This window comes from Megascapheus bottae, chromosome 4 (genome assembly GCF_031878675.1).
Source record: "Megascapheus bottae isolate mThoBot1 chromosome 4, mThoBot2.hap1, whole genome shotgun sequence".
Classification (NCBI taxonomy): Eukaryota; Metazoa; Chordata; class Mammalia; order Rodentia; family Geomyidae; genus Megascapheus; species Megascapheus bottae.
The window spans coordinates 40,729,494-40,734,740 of NC_143512.1; positions in this window are offsets into that span (position 1 = coordinate 40,729,494).

The following is a 5,247-nucleotide window of genomic DNA, read 5'->3' on the forward strand; positions in this document are numbered from 1 at the left end:
TGTTTTGAGATAGGGCCTTCCTTGGCTCTATCCGGGATGGCCTTGAATTCACTATCTTTCTGCCTCAGCTTCCCAAATAGCTAGGATTACACAAGTGTGCAACACTGTGCCCAATCATCCAAGAAAGTTTACTCTATGTGCCAGGCTCTGAGGTCATGAAGATGAACCAGACAAAGCTTACATTGATCTACGATGCTTACTTATATTTGGCAGGGACAATTTAAAAAACAAATGAATGAAAAAGATTACTTTGAAAATGGATGAAGGCTAAAAATAAAATAGATTGGTTTCACAGAGAAACTGAACTGACTAGGTGATATTTAAGCCAGGATTACTCTTGCTTACAAGAGTCAGCCAGGAGAGACTAGGGTATGAGCAGCCTAAGTAGTCAGAATAGTTATTACAAAGATCCTCATTTAGGTTTTTGGTATGTTCTCAGAACAGAAAGAAAATTATGACTGGAGTTTATGAGTAAGAAAGGGAGGCTAGACAGTTGAAGCCAAAGCCAAGGTCTACTAGGACCTGTAGGCCCATGGGAGATTTAGATAATATTTTAAATACAATAAGAGCTGTCAGATGATTTTAACATAATTTGTGTTTAAATAATCTCTTATAGAAAGGGACACGCATTACTGAGGCCAGGAGTATAAGCCAGGAGATCAGTAGGAAATAATCTAGAGAAGCACTTGAGACAATAAAGAAGTGATGGATTTAGGATATATTGGAGGGAGATGATTAGATGTGGGAGGATAGGGAAGAAGAAATAGGATAACTTATAGATCTTGAGCTGTAGGTCATTTCCCGAAATGAAGCAGGGCAGGTTTCTTGGAGAAGTAGTGAGAATTAGCATTCTCTTTGCTAGGCTCTTGAGTTACTTCTGGCCAACATTTTGATGGTCATGTCTGATGGTCTCTTTCTTGCAGATGTGTTTTCTGTGTATTTGACACCATTCTCTCATGATGGCCCTCCAAGATGACTGTTATTGCCCGAACGCCTCCCTCCCCCACCCTGTCTTGTTTGTTGCATGACTTGCATGTTTATTGTCTTCTCCTTGCCCACCCATGCATGTGTAGCTAAGCATGTTTCACCCCACAAACCCTGTCTTAATGAAGTCTAGGTGCAGATTACAGGCTCCTGTCATTCCTTTTATTTTTCCCTAGACAAATTACCTTTCTGGGCCTTGACCTCCTGGTTTATATAATGAATTTGATCAGTGATTGTCAAAATTGGGTGGTCTTTGGATAGTAGTACCGACGTTATCTGAGAATTTGGAAGAAATGCACATCTTCTATCCCCACCTATGCCCAATGAGGCAGAACCTTTGGGAGCGGAGCCTGGAGATCTGTTTTAACAAGCCCTGTGAATGATTCTTAAAATCCAAGCCAAGTTTTGAGAGTCATTGAACTAGATGATCTCTAAGGTCCCTTGCCATGCTAACATTCTTGTTTTGGGGGGGACGGAGGGGGGAGGTCATGGGGCTTGAACTAGGCTTGGACGCTGTCCCTGAGCTCTTCAGCTCAAGGCTACTGCTCTACCCTTGAGCCAAGCCCCACTTCCCATTTTCTAGAGGTTAATTGAAGATAAGAGTCTCAGGTCCTTTTGTGCTTGGGCTGGCTTTGAACCTTGATTCTCAGATCTCAACCTCCTGAGTAGCTAGGACTACAGGCATGAGCCACGGCACCCAGTGCCATGCTAACACTCTGTAAGTCCACTATCTTTTAGTCTGATTTGTGTGATTTAAGTGATTACAAATTCATTAGTCATTTCTTAAGGCAATGCAAAAGTTCAGGAACATGAAAGAGCAGATCCTGAAACAACACATTGTAGTTCCTCCAAATACTTATTTGAATTCCTCATCATCTAGCCATAATACTTTTAAAGAAACTTTAATAAAAAATCACTCTGAGATTTATCACAGTGGAGTTGTACATCATTTTAGTGAAGGGCTGAAAACTGCTGAACAGGTGTAATACTGCCATTGGGATTAAATAATTGTAACAGAATTACATCTTCATAATGACAGCACAGGAGGACTGCCCCTCCTACTGTTCCCTTTCATTGATATTAGGAGGGCTGTAGGAACTAGAGATGGTCTGACTTTATTTACCATCTATTGTTTAGAATGAATGTCATATTTGTAAACTGCCCGCAAAGGGGGTGGTTAAATTAGCTAATTAACTATTTATTATTTTAATTCATTCAGCTAAAGCCAAAACAGTACCCAATTCAACTAAAGCCTGTATGTATTCTTTTTTTTGTTCTCAATATGACAAGATTAACATTTATTTATTTAAATAGTTTTTTTCCAAGCCAAACTATATCCAGCTTTATTAAAGATACTTTTCATAAACAATCATGATATTTCAGGCAGGACATGGGCAGACAACCTTTTAAAAAAAAAACAGTATGCAACAATTTTCAAACTTCCTTCTTGGATGGACTATCAAAATCAGAAAGCCACTATAAAACCCAAAGACATCTTCATTTGAAGCTCTGAATAGGGGAAGTTTAGAGTGAGGGTTGACATTTCACATTAAATATGTTGTTTAACAACTTTTCACAAGCTGACTCTGATTTTCAGAAAATGAAAATGGCAGAATTATCAACCTGAAAATTCACAATTTAGAAAAGGAAACCACTACTCTTTTAAGGAACATCATTTCAGTGATGCCACTGTGAAGTCCAGACCGCCTGGCACATTGGACACCAGTTGGGGCCAAGGTCCCAGCGGCCTCTGGTATTAAGGGAGTTAAATCTATGCTGAGGATGGAGAAGGAGGAGGACAAAAATGATTTTGAGTTTTCCCACCTCACAAGGTATTTGTGCCAAGGTGGCTGGGTGTCAACACGAGGGAATTTCTCCTTCAGGGAGCCGACAAGAAGCTTCTCAAAACTAGCTGGGAAAGGTATTCCCCCTGTTTATCCAGCTTTGGACACATTCTGTTGGTGAGAGATGCTCCTTTCCCCAAATCAAGTGTTCTGTGCGCTAACAACATAGCTTTAAAAAAAAGTAAAACAAAATTCTGCATTTTTATAAAACTTGATAAAAATAGTATTTCAAACTGCAGTCACCAGAAGTGCACAGTTATCAAAATGCATACACTGCAGTTGGCATCTCCAGCACCTTCAGCTTTCTGTGCCTGGTCTATTTTGGCATCTCCATTTTTTTTTTTTTTGCCAGTCCCGGGCTTGGGCTCAGGGCCTGAGCACTGTCCTTGGACTTTCTCAAAGCTAGAGCTCTACCACTTGAGCCTCAGCACCACGTCCAGCTTTTTTCTATATGTGGTACTGAGGAATCAAACCCGGGTCTTCATGCATGCTAGGCAAGCACTTTAACCACTAGGCCAAACTCCCAGCCCCTGCATCTCCATTTTTGGCAGGGTTATTCCCATCCTTGCCAGCATCAGCTTTGCCCTTCTTCTCTTTGGCTACTTTCTCTCCCTTCTTTTCAGGGGCTGTTTCAGGCTTTGGCTCTGGCTTTGAGGAGCAGGTTTAGCTTCACCTTTGCTTTATCTCCTTTAGCATCACCTTCAGCCTTTCTCTTGGGCTTGGTGGCACTGGATGAGGATGCAGCAACGTGCAGCTTTGGTAGGTGGGAGAGTCATTCTCGCCTCTTCTTCACATTGCTTTTGCTCCTGAGTCAATATGAGACTTTAAGAAAATAGTGTGAATCTGTAAAGATTCTTCATATTTGCAAAGTTCAAGAATCAAAACAATCTATATCCCAAATTATCCATTAGAGAAATGAATCTACTATTTTAAATGTAGGATTCTTCTTTAAAAATTTTTTTTGTTTTAAAAATTGAAGTTCCTTGAAGGTTAACTTAGAAAATAAATTTCTAAATGTTTGTGCATGGACTAGGATGGTCTAGAGACATGCTGGGGGTGGATTTAAACAGGTACCTACAAACTTCCACTTAAAAGCAGAGGTCACACTTGGACCCATAAGTTAACTACAAAAGGTGCAGGGGAAAAAAAAACCCTGCATCTTGAGCCTTGTTTGCCTTATTCTGAGCCAGTCCCTGCTCAGTCACCTCCAGGAGTAAGAAGACAGGCCTGGTGGATAAACATCTTGCGAGCAGCAATGACTCTTAATCTTGACAAGTCCTCACTTGACCAGGCCTGAGATAACAATTGGCTGGACCATACATTTGACCAAAACTGCTCAGTTGTGAACCACTTCTACTTCCTTGCTCCAGATCTTGTTATTTGTTTCATTCAAACTTCTATTTTTTTTAAATACCCTTTATCATTTCTTACTTTCTGCCTACAGAATACCATTTTGTTCTTGGGCATGATGGTAATTGTAGTCTCACTGTTACAGCAATGGAAAGCCATATTCTCAGCTAATCAACTTCCCCAAGTCCTTACAGTAAACAAGACTGAATCCCGATTTACTCAGGTTACCCCATATCAGCAGGAAGCAGTCAAATTGATCTTGTCATCTATATCCCTGAAGGAATTCAGTGTCCTGAGCTCTTAAAGGGAGAACATTAGCACAGGCATATAGGTAGACATAAGCAGAAACAAAGAAATGTCTTGAACTACAAGATTCCATTCCCTAAAACCTCCAAAGGCCTATAACCCTAGACCAATGATTAAAAACGGGTCCCTGTGCCTCTATGAAAACCACTTCTTCTTTTTTTTTTTTTTTTTTTTTTTGCCAGTCCTGGGCTTGAGCTCAAGGCCTGAGCACTGTCCTTGGACTTTCTCAAGGCTAGAGCTCTAGCTCTTGAGCCTCAGCACCACTTCTGGCTTTTTTCTATGTATGTGGTACCAAGGAATCGAACCCGGGTCTTCATGCATGCTAGGCAAGCACTTTAACCACTAGGCCAAACTCCCAGCCCCACCACTTCTTCTTTTTTATTTTTGTTTGCCAGTCCTGGGCTTAAGCTCAGGGCCTGAGCACTGTCCTTGGACACTTTCGGCTTTTTCTAAGTATGTGGTACCAAGGAATCAAACCCAGGTCTTCATGCATGCTAGGCAAGCACTCTACCACTAGGCCAAACTCCCGGCCCCTATGAAACCCACTTCTATATCAAGGTTCTATTTTCACCTAAAAGGTGTACTGATTGCATATGATCATCCACTGGTATCGCTAAACTGGGAAGGGCAAAGAGGAGCAAACGCACAGGCATTGGTCTTCATCTCAGAAACAGAGGTGTATGACTTCTCATATCTGGGTAGCCACTGCTTGGTCATTAAACTGCTCAGGGAGGATGGTATGAGGAGAAGGCCTCAGTTTCTC